Below are 19,727 nucleotides of genomic sequence, written 5' to 3' on the forward strand. Positions count from 1 at the left end.
TTCTCAGTGATCCACGTGCTTCCCCCATGGGAACAACACCTTAGTAGCCTTTTATGCAGAACTCCTGAAATTCAAAGAGAGATTCTATGATTCACTCCTGGCTGACTGGCATTAATTAAATCCATTATGTATGTTTTTGGCTTCTGTGCAATATATTCTTTTTTTTTTTTTTTTGGTCCTCAGACAGAGTCTCGCTCTATCGCCCAGGCTGGAGTGCAGTGGCACGATCTCGGCTCACTGCAACCTCTGCCTCCCGGGTTCAAGTGATTCTCTTGTCTCAGTCTCCTGAGTAGCTGGGACTACAGGCGCTTGCCATCATGCCTGGCTAATTTTTTGTATTTTTAGTAGAGACGAGGTTTCACTGTGTTAGCAAGGATGGTCTCGATCTCCTGACCTCATGATCTGCCTGCCTTGACCCCCCAAAGTGCTGGGATTATAGATGTGAGCCACCGTGCCTAGCCCTGTGCAATTTTATTGTTAAAATTTTTATTATGGTAAAAAGCTAAAAGGAGAGACAAACTATAGCATTAAGAATTTGGGTATAGACAGAGAGTTAGGGGCACAGGAAACCATGCTCATGGAGCGTGTCCATAGCTCTCCTGTCCACCTAAGAACTAACCAGCTTACAATATTACCATCTAACTTTCATCTATATTGATTTTTTTTTTTTTCAACAAGAGCAAAATGTTTTGGAAAACCTGCCTCGAGTATCTTCTCTACGTTGGTCTTTGATCACAGGGTTTACAATTTCCATTCTTTAACAATACTTTTTCTGAAATGGCTCTTTTAGAAAAAGACAAGTTAAACTATTTTACAGTTGTATGTATATAAAATCTGAGAATATTGGTCATTTATGATGGCTCTGGTGATGCTAAAATTACGTACATATTAAGATTGCAGCCTGGGCGACAGGGCAAAACTCCGTCTAAAACAAACAAACAAACAAACAAAAAGATTAAAGCAGCTCTTTAACATAAAGCTGGGTGGATATGACTTGTATGAAAAGGTATAGACAGTGGGCACAGCTGTTCACATACTACAAGGATAGTATTGCTGATATGTAAAATGAAATGGCAATATGACAAATACAAGCAGGCTGGGCGTGGTGGCTCATGCCTGTAATCCCAGCACTTTGGAAGGCTGAGGCGGGTGGGTCATCTGAGTTCAGGAGTTCGAGACCAGCCTGGCCTGCCTGGCCAACATGGTGAAACCCCGTCTCTACTAAATATACAAAAAATTAGCTGGGCATGGTGGCAGGTGCCTGTGATCCCAGCTACTTGGGAGGTTGAGGCAAGAGAATCGCTTGAACCCGGGAGGCAGAGGTTGCAGTGAGCCAAGATTGCACCACTGCACTACAGCCCGGGCAACAAGAGCAAAACTCCATCTCCAAAAAAACTAAAAAACAAACAAACAATAAAAGACAAATACAGGGATCTATTTTCCTCTACAAACAGACATCAAGGGTGAGAGGTGGGACTGAGAGATGGGTAGAAATTTTAGGGTGACCACATTTCCTCACATATCCAGGTAGAGGTAAAGTCACTATCTTAATGGCTGTAAAAAAAAAAAAAAAAATTCAAGGAAATAGTTTTCACTTTATAACCTACTTAAGTACAGTTGGTAGCACCTTAACTGGAGTCACTGACAATCTTATCTATTGAGATGTATAAAAGTGGCCATGGTGACATGGTTTCTGAGTCTTTACAAGGACATGCATTATTTTTGCATCATTTTATTACTATCAAAAGGTAATGGAAATAATGTGTGGAAAACAGTCATATTTGAGTTTTATCTTCTTTCATTTATGATTGAACTCTTATCAGCAAGAGGCCAAAAGAAAATTGCAAGTGTCATCACTGTAGAACAAATCCAACAAAAAGACTTCTGAGGCTTCTTTAAATTATTTGCAAAGACTGGGGCCTATAGCTAGGCTCATCAGTATTAGGTAAGTCAGTGCTGGCAAGGACCATGAAATCATCCTGAGTAAATACCAACACAAGTTCCAATAACTGTGGGTATGGTGTGGGGGCGAGCTACTGGGGCCAGTACAGGGGGACACAGTGAGCACTGAGAAAGTTCTTTAACAAAAGGCTGTCAGATATGATTTACTGAGTTGGCCTCCATTGGGCAAGCCTCACTGAGCACTCTGAATTCGAGCTTTCCACACTGGCAGACTTTTCCATAATCCAACAAAGACATAGAGTTATAGGCAGTTCATAAAAGTGATGTCTTTTGTTTAGTCCTAACAGGGTCTCTCAACGGGGGAGACAGAATCAATGAAGTGCTAAATATAATATGAAATCAATTTCCCTTCTCACATCACCCTGAGGATAAGAAAAGATTCTTGTTTTCCTGGGGCTGCTAGAAACCCCAATGTCTTCCGGGTGGTTGGAAGAGAAGACCAAGAGAATTTAAGAATATTTTTAGCTTAATTAGTTTAGGCACTTCATTTTGAGACAGATTTAGTGCATGTTTCATCTGTTTAAAGAATCACAGGAGTCTAAGTAAGATCGTTTCTCCAGATAGAGGGTGAAGTAGTTTGAGAAGAGGGTTATGCTTAATGAGATCCACTTTCAGAGAAAAATGGTATTAGTGGTTGAAGAAAGAGAATGCTAAATTATGAGCCAGGACCAACCCTAATAACTTAGAAAAATTTCTGAACATGATGATGTAACTATTTGGGTAACTCTGTGTCATAGTAAAGATTCATAGCAGACAGTTTAAGCTGAACTTGTTTATAAGCCATGCTATGTCTAGGGATATGAGCATATTTCATGTGTAACTACTGTGTAACTATGAGGATGTTGGTAAACATAGATAACATATAAAGCATTTTATTATTTTCCTTGATAGACTATCTCATAGAAATGAGGATCAGTTACTTACAGGAGACTGCTGAGGTATGAAAGCTACATCTTATTTTGGTATGATAGAGAATGTTATTTAAATTACACACTTAGGCACTCTGGATTCCTCTATAATGTATTTTCCAGCCCTGTGACTCTGAAAAAAAAAATATATATAAATATAAATATATACACATATAAATATATATATCCCTATATTTCTTTTAAAGTGTTTTCTTGCTGTAACTAGTCTGTACCAGTCCATCTGAAGTTATTTGTGACATTAGGTATTTTTCCAATTTTCTTCAAGTAATAGCTTATTCAATAGTATAGAATAATGTCATTTTTACTTTTATTTTATTAGACAGAGCCTGACACTGTTGCTCAGGCTGCAGTGCGGTGGAGCAATCTCAGCTCACTGCAACCTCCACCTCCCAGGCTCAAGTGATCCTTCTACCCCAGCCTCCCAAGTAGCCAGGACCCACAGGCGCACTCCACCACACTCGCCTAATTTTTTGTATTTTTTGTAGAAACAGGGTTTCACCATGTTGTACAGGCTGTTCTCTATTTCCTGAGCTCAAGAAATCCACCCACCTGGGCCTCCCACAGTGCTGGGATTGGCGTGAGCCACCATGCCTGGCCTCATCCTTTTTTTTGAAACTTACACTACAGATAGGTAATTCTTAAAATTGAGAAAGAATACCTGAGTATCAGAGTATTGATTTAATACCTCTATAAAAAAAGATGTCAAGATGAAATTAGATATGAAAAAGATTTATTGGAGAAACACCTTTGATGGAGAAAATGAAGAGAGACTGGAAGTTGGCAGACACAGGTCTGACATCTGTGAAAGGAGAGAGGGAAGGAAGAAGGGTATGGTGGGAAAGCTTATGTAGCTCTGAGAAAATCTCAGCCAGGCTAATGAGGATCCCCAGAGAAAAAATGGCCTGTAAGTGGAGTCCTGCATTTAAAAAGAATGGCTCAGCTCTGGCACCCTCACTGTGTACACTAGTAGCCACATTGTGCTTAGGGACAGAGGGAGTATGGCTTACATTCCCAAGATGAGGCAGCTGGAGGCCACTGGCCTCCTATAATCCTGTCAGCAGACCCTCTCTTGAAGGATAGTCGGAGCCTCGTATTCTCGTGTTGACCACAACTTGGAAATCTCATATGTAGAGTATCATGGAATATCAATATCCTAAAAATAAAAAACATAAAATGAAACTACACGTGTAATCATATCACAAGTCTGATTTCAACAATTGTGACTCAGACATACATGACAGGTACAGACTATTCAAGGTTAACTCATGAAAAACTCTAAAACTAAAATAATTTTACCTGTGAATTATTTTTCTTAGCTTTGGAAAGACTGTTAATTTCAGCATTAGCAGCAACAATCTTTGGATCATCTCCAAGCATATTCGAGTTCAGTGGGGTCGCACTTCCAGAAACAGTAGTATAGGTTACAAGTGTCATTTCTAACAATAAAAGGGTAATTCTTGTGTTTTAATCGTGAAATATATTATCTGCCCACTAGTAGTGCTCAAGAGGAACAATGCAGGATAAAAATATAATATGTCTTCACCACCTCTTTCTTCCTCCTTTACCTGCCAATATTCTTTTAGCTGTCTAAATTCCCCAAAGTTGCTTTGAATTTTGTGCTGCTCCCAACTGTGAAGGAATCAGCAGAGCAAAACATATTGGAGTGAATAAAACTTTCTCCAAACATTTCCCTCCTTTGGACTCTACAGTCCCATCTTATGGTTCCATTCATTGACAGTTTTTTTCTCTGCGGAGGCTCAGATGAATGCCTTGCAGACATAATGTGTATTAAGTAAATTCTGAAAGAAAAGAGAACTTTCCAGCTTATCTCCTATATTGAGAGATTTTTAAAAAAATAAGGGCACACAACAAAGGTAGGGTAACATGCACTCCAGGTGCCCTTCTCAGCCTGGGAGAGATCATGTGCTTCATGAAGCAACAGACTCATATCTCAGATTTATTTAGGATATTGTCTGAGCCCAAATGATATTCCCTCCCCAGGTATACTTGCCATGCTCGCTTTTCATAAAAGAGAATTTGTTCAGGTCCATTTGTCCAATGCAATGCTGAGTTTTAGGCTGTGTCATTGCAGAGGTGGTTGTGCTACCAACATGCCTGACCTATTTATCCTTTCTGTGGCTTGAGCATCATTCCCTGGACAAATGAATGGCAGCTATGCTAGCAGGGTTTATTTTCTCATAGCACTCATGGCATGAGTCAGAGCTGCTTTGTACATAAAGAACCTCTTGGGGCTGCTTTCCACAGAAGAGGCCAATTAGAATTTTATGGACTCTCCAGTACAAGTGTTAATGTTTGATAAAACCTAACTATGTTGCTCCTTGCACTTAACTGCATTTAACCATTGTTTCAGTGCCTATTACTAAAAGAGCTATGCTTGCATTACGGTCACAGTGCTCATATTTGCTTCAAATCATACTGCATGTTCTTCTTTAGCAAAAGTCCAAGCTTGCTCATCAACCGCTGGCTCTGGGCCCTGGACTAATCATTGCACTTTTTGTTACTTAAGTGAACTTTATCTTCTGATCTTGTCATGGACTTTAACTTCTGTTTCTAGTTCATGATCATGATTTTTTTTTTTTAATGACAACTTGGCTCTAAATTCAGGTTGCTGCATGATTACTTAGGACACCAAAATCTTTGCAGCTCATATGTAGCTCAGCACCATGAACAAGTAAGGGTGTAAGGCTGTGTCTGCCAATAACAGGAGCCCAATAAAGTTAATTGTTTCTCCGTTAGGCACTTTGCTAGTGCCCTGAACACATGGAACCGATTATCTGGCACTGCAATGTTGTTAAATAAAATGTGCAAAAAAGAAAATACAATTATTGCTAAAGTAAAAACATACCACAAGGGGTTATTAAAAAACCAAGATGTTTTACATTTTAAGGATGTTTCGCTGCTACATGTGTGTGTTTGGTGAAAAACGATTAGCTCCAAGACACTGCCGTGCCAGTGTTAAATTTTTCCTTCTGCTTCATTGTCTTGCAGTCGCCTGAAATAAATGGAAGCAGACTTTTTCATTCTGAAGGAAAAGAATGTTTTTTTTTTTTTTTTTTTAAATAAAGGCATGTTTAGGCAATGCTGGAATGTAGCCTACTCACGTAAAACATGCATCTTATACTCTAACTGGGATGTTTCTTCAATTTAAGAACATATTTAGTTCTATCAGCCCTGTGGACAGGTCTGAATTGCTTATGAGCTCCGTTTATCCATGAGAGAATATCATCACCTAAACTCACTGCATCTGGCGTAGAATAGAAGTTACTTTGGTAGGATCGAATTCTTAAAATCCAGCTATAATTCTCTTTTAGTTATGCTTCAGAAAGCCATGGGGGCTTAATAAATACAATGTGTTTATAAGATAAAGAGTCATCATCAGCTTCCACTTAGCTTCAAAGGTTTTCCATTTCTCACCAACGCTTTACAATTGCATCCCGTTGCCTACCTGTAAGGCACACATTGGCCATTTTTTATTTTAAATTATTTTTCCCATATTCCAAATAACTGTGATCATAATGTATTTAGCTGATACCCACTAGAGGTTATTCAAGAATGCTTTGTTAGACATTTTTGGGTGTGCACATGCCCTATAAGGAATCAAACAGTATTTATTTCAGTAAAACACATTATGAGCCATTTGACCTTAGAGATGAATTCATATACGAGGCTAAAATACCTTGAGGGTGAGAAAAATAAAAAGACATTTTATATTTTGTTATCTAGGTCTTCAAATTTTTAAGAAAACTTTTTTTTCTTTTCTCTAAAGTACCAAAGCACAATAATAACATACCAAGAAAGCAGATCTGGAGAAAAAAAACAAAAAACAACAACAAAAAAAACAGATTTAGAATCTGGCTGTTAATTAAGACATGTCTTCCTTGCTTATCTTCGCAACATCACATTACTTGATTTTACCCAGTTTTACCTCTCTTGGTATGAATAATCAGAATAATCTGTTAGAGACGTGACTGGAATTTTCAAACTAGAATGTTTGACATTCAAAATTGTCATTGCATGTTCATTACAAGTGGATGCTAGTCAAATACAACAACATCTGATACATTCTTAAAATAATAATTTCAACTGATTATTAGGTCTTTATTCTGCTTATTCTGTAGCCTTTATTTTTAACGTGTTAAAAGAATGATCAGGCTGGCAGAACCTGATAAATGAACAGAAACAGGGAATTTTTTTCCAGTGGACAGAATCAGAGGGTTAAATCCTCGTAGATTAAAGACGTTCTTCTTTGGAGCAGAACTACAAAGCACGCTGGCTACAAAGAACTAGAGAAGCACAAATGCTTCCTTTTTCTATATTTTAGTGGAGCTTGGCAAGCTCTGCGCTTTTTTTTCATTCTCAAAGTCACTGAGATGTGATCACATTCCCATCACAATTTTAAGGACTTTCAAGACCTGAGGCTTAATTAATTCGTTAATATTAATCCCATGCCATTCTTTTTATTTAGTCCTCAGGGAATATCTGATGAGAGAAAAGTCAGCATTGACCAAGTCAGAAGGAAGCAACAACACATTAAGAAACTGGGTTGACTAAGAGTGAATAGTTACACTGGAAACACTGTCATTTCCTTCTCAACTTCAATGTCAGACAGAGCATTCATGAGAGAAATAAAATGTATAGCCTCGCTATGACTTTAGGTTCTTCAAAAGACTATGCTTACAGTCGGCCAGGAGTGGTGGTTCACATCTGTAATCCCAGCACTTTAGGAGACCTAGGTGGGTGGATCACCTGAGGTCAAGAGTTTGAGACCAGCATGGCCAACATGATGAAACCCCATCTCTCCTAAAAACACAAAAACTAGCTGGGCATGGTGGCGGGTTCCTGAAATCCCAGTTACTTGGGAGGCTGAGGCAGGAGAATTGCTTGAACCTGGGAGGCAGTGGTTGTGAGCTGAGATTGTGCCACTGCACTCCAGCCTGGGTGACAGAGCGAGATTCTGTCTGAAGAAAAAAATTAAAAAATGGAATATGCTTACATGTGCCTAATTGATTTAAGTGATATCAAATATAAAGCTGTAGCATTTCCAAGAGGAAATAATTTAGGATAATGTGCTTTAACTTCCCTTTACTTAAAAAGGCAGCTAGCTGACAACAATTTAAAAGGACTTTGTTACCATCATGGGTATGAAAGGATGATTCACTATGGATAACCCTGATTTCTTTGAGATTTTGATGTGTGGAGAAAAAGATGATTTAGTTTTTATTAATAACCATTTGTACAAAATGGAAACAGTCATTGTGTAGCATGTAGCCAGAGGCTATCTGAAAGGGAATCTGGGAGATAATTATAGAATGCCTTAAATGACATAACTAGGTTTTGGCAACTTCTTAGAAAAATTTGCACAGAGATTGCATATTTAGTAGGTTAACTAAATCATTCAAATGACTCCTTTTATACTCGTTACAAGTAATGTAATACAACTACCCTGTACTTTATCCATTTGGCATAATCAACATGTTTAAAAGAAGCCACATTTTTAAGTTTAATATATAAACATATATGAATATTGCAATGTTGAAGAACAAAATCTTTTCTCTTAAAAAGTTAATCTTTTAAATTTGTTCTATATTAAACCTGTTTTTGATCAGGTAAAAATTGGATACATTTTAGTTTAAGACTTATTCTATGTTACCTCCATGATGTTTAAATTCTTCATAGGAAAACATAATTTACACAAAATCTTAACTAGAAGTCCTACTAGATGAAACAAGCAAAGGAGTATCTTATTAACATATTTATTTTTTAAATTTAATGTTTATAAATTCAGATTATTACTGAGCTCTCCCATGGAGACTATGAAGCTACTCTGATAAACAGGGATATCTCTGAAATCATGGCTTATAGATGATAGTGGCAATTTTACTGACATACCAATCTACTATTTATTCCTGTATTTTTATTTCATTGTACAATATCCAGAAAACCTTGACTATTAAACGAAATAATATACAGTAACAAATTTTACGTTCCTATTCTGCAGTTCCAGGAAAATGATCACATAATAGAGATATCTTATTATGAGATTTCCACCATGCTACATACATTCAACGTAGCATAGTACAGACAAACATAGCATCTCCAAAGAGCAAACATTTTGTATATGCTATATGTGTTTGTAAAGGTTTTAGAGGCTTACATAAGCAAAATCCAGAGATAGGTAGATGAATTTATGCTCAATTTCATATTCATTTTTTAGCCATGAGGACAGAACCAGAGGTTGGGAAGCGTACATGACTCTTAACCCTTCAAGGATACTTTTTGACATTGTCATACTACTTCTACTCACATCCCATTAATTAGAAATAAGTAGTATGTGTGACTAACAATCATATGAAAAAAAGCTAAACATCACTAATTATTAGAGTAATTCAAGTCAAAACCACAATGAGATACCATCTCATACCAGTCAGAATTACTATCATTAAAGAGTCAAAAAAATAACAGATGTTGGTGAGATTGTGGAGAAAAAGGAACACTTATACCCTGTTGGTGGGGATTTAAATTAGTTCAACCATTGCGGAAGACAGTGTGATGATTCCTTAAAAACCTAAAGACAGAAATACCTTTGACCTAGCAATTCCCTTACTGGGTATATACCCGAAGGAATATACATTGTTGTATGATTAAGACACATGCACACATATGTTCACTGCAGCACTATTTACAATAGCAAAAACATGGAATCAACCTAAATGCCTATCAATGGTAGAGTAGATAAAGAAAATTTGGTGTATACACAACATGGAATACTATACGGCCACAGAAAAGAATGAGATCAATGTCCTTTGCAGGGACATGGATGGAGCTGGAGGTCATTATCCTTAACAAACTGAGGCAGGAACAGAAGACCAAATACAACATGTTCTCACTGATGAGTGTGAGCCAAATGATGAGAACACATGGACGCATAGAGGGAAACAACATACACTGAGGCCTATGAAAGGGTAGAGGATGGGAGGAGGGAGAGGATCAAAAAACTAATAGATACTAGGGTTAATACCTGGATCATGAAATAATTTGTCCAACAAACACACATGACACATGTCTACATATGTAACAAAACTATTTTGTTGTAAATAAGGTATCTATTACCTATGTAAAAAGTTAACTTTTTTAACTTAAAAGTTAGAAAGAAAGAAGCAATATGATCATATATAATTGCAGGGAATTTGGGAACTGTGATCTTTATCTAGAGTTTCTGTATTCTCTACAACGAAGAAAGAAGAAGGAAAGGAACCAGATCCCAAACACTAAGAACAAGTAAATTCCACCTGTTGCTCTAAATCATGGCATATTTACTTTACATTTGGAGCTTGTAATTCTTATAAAACGCTCCAGCTCTGTCCTCTGGATCTTGAAACAAGAATCATTATGGGTTTTCTGTAGAAGTTTTAGCCATCACCCCCATAGCCATGATCAAGAATGATACATGCCCTCAGGCTGGAAGCAGTGAATATAAAAATCACTTTCAGTATCATTTCCTTCCTTCTAGGGTCAACCTCAACTTAATTCTTCCTTGTTTCCGTTGCTTTCCAATGCCTTCAGGGAATTGTTTCTTGTATTTTGTCTAGAGTTTATAGTTGTTATCTGTAGGACCGTTAGTCCAATGGGAGTTTACCAGCCATAACTAGAAGAGGAAGCTCATGGAAGTTTTTTCCCTGATATTTTCATGGATGGTTTCTCCCTGTCACTCAGATCCAACATAAATGTCACCTTTTTACTAAGACTTTTCCTGACCTTGATTTAAAGTAGCCCTCAATCTCTTGTTTTAGCACTACAAATACTACAAGCACTTGTAGTACAGGTAGCACTACAAGCAGCCTGTTTTAAGACTGCTTGTAGTGCTACCAATTATCTAAATTTTCTTTCCTTCCTTATTTAACTTATGTGTTGCTGTCTCCTTCTGTTCCGTCAGACCATTGTTCAAAAACACTTCTGCTACGTTCCTAAGCACACACATAAACACACATAAATGCAAACACATGCACACTTATCTGGAATTCCCATACTTTCCAATCTGCCCAGGGTAGTCTCAGATTATGCCCATTATCATGCCATAATAATTCATATCATCTATTAGTCTCATAATTTAATAAATTGGACTAATAAATTATATGATAATCTTCAAAACATCTATGATGCTAATTGATTTCTCTTTATAACCATGATTACCACCTAATATACTAAAATATATGTGTGTGTATCTAGAAATACATAAAACATATTACACGTAACATACATCTATGTTAGACTGTATGTCTGTCCCTTCATTCCAGAACATAAATTTATGAGGGCAGGGACTTTCTTTTGCTCCCTGTTACAATACTGCTGGCTAGGACAGCTCTTGGCACATCAAAGATATTCAATAAAGATTTGCTGAAGAAGTAAATGAATTAATCAATTAGTTTTCTTTACGTACTGTAACAGAATACAAAATTCATGATGCTGAGAATTTGTATTTCTGTTTCTCCTTCTATCCCCTGTTCCAGGCATACAGTAGGCCCTAATTACATTAATGAATTTATCTTACAACATATGATTAATATTTTTTCTTTTCAATTGTTAACTAATCATAGGGGAATGATGAGCTATGATGTCTGCATAGGCAACTTATTTGGGTTCCTTTTGATGCTGTTCAGATCTTGGTTACCCCAATAACTGTGGGTTTTAGCAACAATCATATTTCCATTTATATTGTATGAACAGAGAGAACTAAGGCAATTTCGAAACTGTCAAATGGGTAGAACAATGGCTATCAGTGTTCACAGATGGTCATGTCCTCGCCTTTGGGATGTGTGGGTGTAAGGTACATGGATGTACTTTGGTCAAGGCATAGGCCGAGGCGCATATCTAGGCGCCTGCATGAATCAGCGAGTTTGGCGCACACCTGTGCACACCTCCACTTGTTATATAATTTGTTTGTGTAAGTTCATACTTGGCTTAGAGCCACTGTTGTGCCTGGCTTGCGGGGTACTGGATGGCCAGTGCCACATGTGCGCTCGGCAATCCACTGGTCTCTGAACCCAGATAAGTTTCCAGGCAGAGCTGCATTTATTAATGGCTATGAAAGCTGGTCAGTGAAAGTGAAACCGGTGTCTTTGCACCTTGGCATCGGCCACTTGGCTCTCCACTTATGCACTGTGTATGTGTCTCCCATGCCTGAGGAGATTCTGGGGATGGATGTTTTGCACGGCTTGGCAGCTGTGCCGTCTATCACGAACTTAATGGACTCCTGGGCAATGGAACTGGACAGTCCATGAAGACCCGGAAACAATTTGCAGGTTTAGAAGCGGCAACGCCCCTCTTGCCTGGGATTGGGAAGACGCAGCTGAAACAGTCTTTCCTGGTAGTCAAGCAGGCTTTTTAGCAGGCACAATCCCTATGGGTAGTTAACCAGGGGTGCCCATTTAAACTTGATGTGCATGTAACCACAGATAGTTTGGGCTAGGGCCTATAGCCATGCATGGAGCACTTGGGGGTGCCACTAGGCTGTTGTTAGTCCCAGCTGTGGAAAGGAGCTGAGCTCTGGTGTTCCTTAAGAAAGAAGCAGTTAGTAGTAGAGGGATGGGTACGTTCATGGGTAACAACCCCCTGGACAGGGATGGCACAGACACCCACTTTAGCAAAACGCGGTGCCTACTTACAGCAGCGGAGTACACTGAGTACAAGTCCCTTAGCAGCAGAATTACAAGAAGTCTTGGGATCTGTAGTCCTAATTCAAGATAAGGCCATGGAGCCTGAGGCACCCCTAGACCCTGAGCCCTCACCGTTAGGATGTGCATACCCCTGTTCCTAATGGGGTATGGTATACAGATAGGTCTAGCCAGGGTGCTTCTGCTGCCTGGACTGTGGTCGCAGCCCACATGGTGTTAAACCTAGTACTAACACCATATGGTTTGAAGCCAGGTGTAAACAGAGTAGCTAATGAGCTCAAATCAGGGCAGTGTGAATAATAACCACCAAAAGGGTGACACCTGTGGTAATCTGCACCAATAGCTGGGCAGTTTATCCAGGCTTATGTATGTAATGGGCCTCTGTGCCCAAAGCTTATGTGTCAAGCTACTGTGTCAAACCTGTGCATGTATATCCAGCCTGTGTGCCCAAAGCCTGCGTGTCAGGCTAATGTGTGTCAAACCTGTGTATCCAAAACCTATGTCTCCCTCGGCCTGCGGGGTGGAGTGTAAGGTATTTGGATGTGCTTTGGTCAAGGAGTAGGCTAAGGTGGATGTCCAGGCCTGCATGAGTCAGTGAGTTTGGTGCACTGGCACACACCTCCTCTTGTTATATAACCTGTTTGTGTAAGTTCATACTTGGCTTGGAGTCACTATTGTCTGTAAAAGGGGTAACTGCCCCGTTGATGCTGTGCACAACCTACATGGCTCTTGGGGCTCGGCTGACCTCAACATGGCTTAACATGGTGGGTGCAAGGGTGTCCAGAGAAAGAGAGCGCCAAAGCTCTCCGTCTATGCAGACAGACAGGAGGGAGCCAGGACACAGCTCCATTTGCTTGTGCCCAGAGAAGTTAAGCTGTTGATCCTGAGCAAGGGAGAGCCGGCCACGCAGCTGTGTGTGAGGGTGGCTGGCTCAAGCACCCTAGATGGGGCAAACAGAGTAAGCTGTTAGTGAGAAAGCTGTTGATGAAAACTGCTATTGAATAAACTATATTCACCTGCCTATGGCCTCCCGGAGTGTTCTTTCTGCTCATCCACCCACTCCCCTTGGACTGCAGCGTGGGCTGGACCTGAACCCCAGGATCCGACAGTGGATTACCTAAATGGCAATTGCAAAAGAACTTGGAAATTCTGATTAACTTAAATGGCAACAAGGACTTGGAATATCTGATTAAGTTAAAGATCTTGAGAGCGGATTATCCTGGATAATCTGGGAGGGGCCCAGTGTGATCATAAGAGTCCTCATAAATCAGAGAGAGAGACTGAAAGGCTAGAGTCAGAGAGATTTGCAGATGCTGTATTATGGCTTTGAAGATGGAGGAAGGGGCCATGAGCCAAGGAATGTATTCAGCCGCCAGGGAAACAGAAAAGGCAGGGAACAGAATCTGCCCTTGAGCCTCTGGATGGACCACTCTGCTGAGGCCTCCATTTTAGCCCATTGCAACCCATTTCAGATTTCTGACTTGAGACCAGTAAGAGAATACATTTGTGTTGTTTTAAGCAGCTGAATTTGAGGTGATTTGTTACAGCTGCAATAGGTAAATTGACATTAGATAATATACTTGACGTTAGGCTTCTTTAATGTAACTTACTTCTGGATGGCATGTTGTTGTCTGTTTTTACCTTTCTCCTTTTTTTTTTTTTCCAATTGCTCTATTAGGAAACAGAGAACTATCTTCATTTCTGCTGCTTCTTCGAGGCTTGAGTCTACACAACAGGCCACTCCCCAAAATTCCTCTGCTTAATTTAGAGAGCAGGTTTCACGGTTTCACCTGGGAACGGCAGCAGCAGGCACCTGACTCATCTATTCCTGGAGGGGAGAAAGGAAGCCCGTGTTGCTGCTCTTCCGTGAACGCGGAGACTCCCAGCGTCATGGCCGGGTCGTCTCTGTGCTAACCCCATTGAACCTCACAACCGGCCCGTCTAGAGTGTGGAAGAAAGGAGCATCGACTCAGCTTCAGGTTTCACTTTTGCTCTAGTTTATCTATCTAACTTAGACCACATGTCTGTGCTTTCAGAAAATTTTCCCATTTTTGAATCACTGACAGTACCCTTTATTCTTCCTACTGCCAGGGATTCACTATTTTTAAATAGCTTTGTCATTACAATAGGATTTGGGGAAGAAAAGCAAGTAAATACATGTGTTCAATCCGTCATGTGGACTTGAAACTGCTGTTTTAAACTGCTCTTTTTCTACGTATTTGATTACTTTTGCTCTACCCATCCGCGTATACCTCTACTTGTCAAGTATTGGGAGATTATGTAGGTTTCTTGCATTTGTTGTGGTGATCAAAGTTTCTTCGGGCAGTGCCCTCATTATCTGTCAGGTCTGGCTTTTTGATTAAGAACAGGTGCAGCCAAGCCTTTGCATTCCCTACCATTTCTGTCTGTATCAAATAAAAAGCAGGAGGGAGCTTTTCTGTGGGATCTTGCCTTTCCTCTCAATTCTCTGTGCTGGAGAACTCTCCAAGATATTGGCAAGGATCTCAATTTGTGGCTGACCAATGGTCCCACATCCTGCCATGGCCCCCACAAATTTTGCAGTTTTGAGATAGATTTTGATGTGGTTCTGCTGGAGTCATATCTCCCATGTAATTTCAGTTTCATCAGCTTCCATCCATGAAGTGAATGACGGGTTCATTTCTCTGTGCTTTATTTGTATCTGATGTAATTTTTTGAGAAGTTTATACATAAATGGTAGCATTCCCTTATTTCTAAATCAGATACTGGGCTTCTCTCAATCTTTTGTATATTCCTTTGATTGTTAGAATTATAGGTGGGTGAATTCAAGACAAGCGTTACACATATGTGCCTGAAGTATCACTCACAGACAATCAGATATGTTTACATAATCAATAGTCTTATATCCATTCTCTTTTTATCATTGGGTAGGTTAGAATTCAGTTTATCCATTATGACTTCATTTTATAGTTTAATCCTCAATTGCATTAGAAGATATAGAGGCCTCACTGTCTACTTGCATGATGCTCTAGTGAATTCTGCTATGTTATGTTGTTAGGGTCACTGTGGACCAGAATTGTTTGAGAAGACTTAGCGTGGGAGCATGTCATTTCTTAGAACATGGCTGTAAATGCTTGTTAAACGTGAGAAAATGGGGCATATTAGGAAAGCCAGAACTGGAAATAAATCCAAACAATTAAATATAGCTGATTCTGGGGAGATAAATTTATTTTTAATGATCGAAGGAAATCTAACAGACAAAACATGTTATCTAAAGCTGAAGGCAATAGACAATAAGTGCTATATATATATTTAGGGTCCTAACCCAAAAGTGTGCCAAAAGTGACAATGGGTAAACAGGAGAGAGATAAAAGATGTCCAGAGGTAACAATGGGTAACCAGGGGAGAAATAAAAGGTGTCCAGAGGTGACAATGGGTAACCAGGAGAGAGATAAAAGGTGTCCAGAGGTGACAATGGGTAACCAGGAAAGAGATAAAAGGTGTCCAGAGGTGTTACAGATACTTGGAAAAGAAGATATACAAGTAGTTTCAGGATTTTGTCAGCAGCGAGAGAAGGCTCAGGGTTTTTAGCTAAATAGTAGGAAAGATCTGTCCCAGGGAAGAGAACTGGCTCTGAATGAAGGAAGTATATATAGGTAGTAGGCCTTGTGGATAGGAAGAGACAATAAGCAGAGCTAGATAATTACAGAATTTTATCTGTCACAATATTGTGTGCTTATAGCATCAATAAACTAAAAGTAAAATCACAAAACCACCAACTTTACAGTAAGCATCTTTGCAAATTGTATGGCTTTGTTAGTGTTTAATTAAAGCTTACTAACTGGTTGGGCTCAGACAGTTGTGCTCAGAATACATTTTGATTTCTTTAAGCCTAAGATAAGAATGTTCATCTTCATTTGGATGGCATTTATTACACAAACTCAAGAATTCCATGATCATATCAATAAAAATTAGGAGAATTTCTTTAGGTACTATAAATAACCCCTTCTCCTGAGACAACTGGAGAAGCCCCAGTGAATAACCAACTGTCCACAATTGTATTAGCCTTGTAAATAAAGGATTCCCAGCAAACATTTGGAAGAAACTATATGCCTTCCAGGGATAGGCAGCTGGAAGAGAGGGAAGAGATTAATACAGAAAAAGCTGTAGACCATCCCGATCCTATTCTTCAGTTCCTTGATTGGAGGCATTAAGTTTTATTTTATTAACTTCTTTCTTGCCCTTCAAAAGTTGAGGGTGCTCACTCCAGGGCTTGTGGATAACTGCCCCAGGGAACCTCAGTGCAAAGGTTTGAAATCACAGCTGGCTGTGATTAGAAGGATTGGAAGAGATCAGTGCTTGATTAACTTTCAGCTGCTATTGGTTTGCCTCAGTTCCTGCAGGAGAATTAATCTGTAGGTTCGAGTAAATTTTGGATCTTAATGGATACCAGACACATTGAGCCCACCCAGGCCACTGAGATTTTGCAATCCTTTTCCTCACACTTAAATGGTACAAATGAATTCATTCCTCCTTACCCAGTGGCCAGAATAACTCTACCTCAAGGTTTTTCTCATATAGCATTCACTTGATTTTGCCTTCTTTTCCAAGAAAGTATAGATTCGTTGGGGCAAGGTGCATTTTCAGAAATATGACTTTAATTATTTGCATTCAGAGGCATTTGGGTGAATAACAATGCATCCTGCTCCCTTTCTCTTAATGTGTGTTTAGTGCACATAAAATTATTCCAGCTCCGTCATCAATAATGTTCATTCTTTTGCACAAGATTCATCTTCCTCAACTGAATATATGCCGTCCTAGTTAAAGAGTCTTGAACTGCCAATATATGCTTATTATATTTTGTTATTATCTGCATAACACTAAATAATAGGTTATTTAAGAGTTTTTATAAGAACTCAGATTTTGGGACTCTTGCAATCTTTACTGAGTCATTTCATAACAAGGAAAGTTCCTGTTTCCTGACAGAGTATTGTACTTATGAATTGGAGAACTCAACACAAAAGAAAAAACCTAGCAAAAAAGTAACACACAATTTGTTTAAACCCAGGAGACTTCAACTTTTCTGATAGATTATTGTGATAGCATTGACCTGAGAGACCCACATTGTTAAAATCAGAGACAAGTAAATAAAAATAAAGTATTAATCATCATAAATAAATCAAACAAATTTTCCTAACTAGCATGTAAGTCATTCCTTTCATAGAACCTAATTGTGGGAAGTGGCAGGAAATAAACCGAAGGAATTCAGAACATATTGTAATGCTCATGTATTTCTCTGAAAATTTTACATAAGTGTAAAAAGTAAATTTTCTTTTGTGTTTTTGTTAAAATCACTTACAATGGATTAAAACAATAACAATAAAAGGATGGCTACCTACATTCTGGTACAGGGACTCATATAGATAAATGGCCAGAGGTAGTTAAATCTTGAATCTCTTGAGGAAATGAACCTGTTAATGTATTTTAAAAACATTAGTAATTAGAGAAAAATGAACCAAATCTCTGGATATCAATGTCTTTGCAGCTCAACTTGGCTGACATTTCCCTTGCGCTAATGAAATTAGAATTTTGAGCATGTCAGAACACGCATGATATTTTCAATGCAGTTTGATTCGTCTTACTCTTACGTACATAGTAGCGAACTTGTTTCTAGGCTGAGCAGTGGTTTCTTGGTTTTACGTGGTTTCCTTTCCAGTCTATGGCCTTTAATTAAGTGCATCACAGATAATGCTGAAGGACTAAATCCAAGAAGCAATTGAGTTTACAATAAACTAAGGATTCAAAGGGCTTTAAAGGAACCAATTTACTCTTCTTCTCACACTCATCTTTGCTAGAGTGGCTGTGGAGTACAAAAGTGATTAGTCTTCTACCATAAATGTACTCTGGTTTCTATGTTTACTCAATTTCAGGAACATTACCTGTATTTCTCTCTCATCAAAAGTCCAATCCTCCAAGTTGATTTCGTGTTATTATTCAGAGAATTGATTTAACTTGTTCTCACTAAAGTGAAAGTCTTAGAAGATACTGTATTTTTAAAGTTGTGCTAATTCAAACATGGGCCTACATCTACATGGAGAACCTTCTCTAAGGTGTTCGCCAAAAGTTAGATGAAAAACAAAACACACTCTGTTTAGAAATATTTTGGAGAAGGCTAGCATTTTTTGAGGAATAGTTCCTGGAAATTATTTCTCTTAAGTAGCTCTCACTTACAAAATATCTTCTCTACTCTTTTTGTTTTCTTTTTTGAGACATGGTTTTGCTCTGTCACCCAGGTGCTGGAGTGTAATAGTGCCATCGCAGTTCACTGCAGCCTGGACCTCTGGGGCTCAGCCTCCTGAGCAGCTGACACCACAGGCACACACCACCACGCCCAACTAATTTTTGTCCTGATGTCCACAAACATCATATTTTTTTATAACTTCTCCCCTTCCACTCTTCACACCAGCAAGACAAATGTTGCCCCAGTGGTCAAATATGTGTTATTTCACATTGCCGTGCTCTAAGAAGGTGTGAAGAAGGGAACGCCAGCAACAGCAGTGATAACTCAGGTGGCTTTGTGTGTGTTTGTGTGTGTGTGTGTATGTGTGTGTGTGTGTGCTGGGAGTGGAGTGTCTTTGAGCATATTGGAGCACAGGATAGACAGGAAGAGTTCAAGTGTTAGTAAAATAGATTATGAATCATTACTATGTTGGGGACTTCTAGAATTTAGGTCCAAAACAATTCTCCTGTGGCTGCAATCCATCATTAGTCATTCAATTAATAACGAATGAACCAATTAATATAAATAATATAAACCATAGCCTTCTAAAAAAAATGGTAAGGATTTTTGAAATATATCCTAGTGTGCATCAGGAGTCAAGTAACATGGACAGAGTATTTACTCAGCACATAAGTTGTTAGGCACAGATTATTAAAACTAAAGAAAAACACTTCAAATGAAAACACTAAAAAGAGGAAACTTTAAAAATCAGAAAATCATATTGACGCCTAAGTGTTCAGTTTGGGGAAGAGCAAAGAAATGCAAACAACACCCTTTGTGATTGTATAGCTCTAAAGTCATTTTTGGTAAAAATAATAAATTATTTTTGGGAAAAGGTGATATTTATCAGTAATTTTCTAAAGAACTACAATTGGCTAACAAGTT

At 38.8% G+C, this 19,727-nt stretch overlaps 1 long non-coding RNA gene across 4 annotated transcripts in view; it reads left to right on the plus strand.

Annotated features, from left to right (window-relative positions):
• Nucleotides 1–19,727, plus strand: part of LOC117066607 — a 312,810-nt gene that overhangs the window by 33,402 nt on the left and 259,681 nt on the right. For all 4 annotated transcript variants that reach the window (XR_004430399.1, XR_004430398.1, XR_004430397.1 and 1 more), the window contains one exon: nucleotides 14,301–14,562. This is a non-coding gene — a long non-coding RNA (uncharacterized LOC117066607). The remainder of the gene's footprint in view (nucleotides 1–14,300; nucleotides 14,563–19,727) is intronic.

Source organism: Trachypithecus francoisi, unplaced genomic scaffold, assembly GCF_009764315.1.
Source record: "Trachypithecus francoisi isolate TF-2019V2 unplaced genomic scaffold, Tfra_2.0 Lachesis_group20, whole genome shotgun sequence".
Taxonomy (NCBI): Eukaryota; Metazoa; Chordata; class Mammalia; order Primates; family Cercopithecidae; genus Trachypithecus; species Trachypithecus francoisi.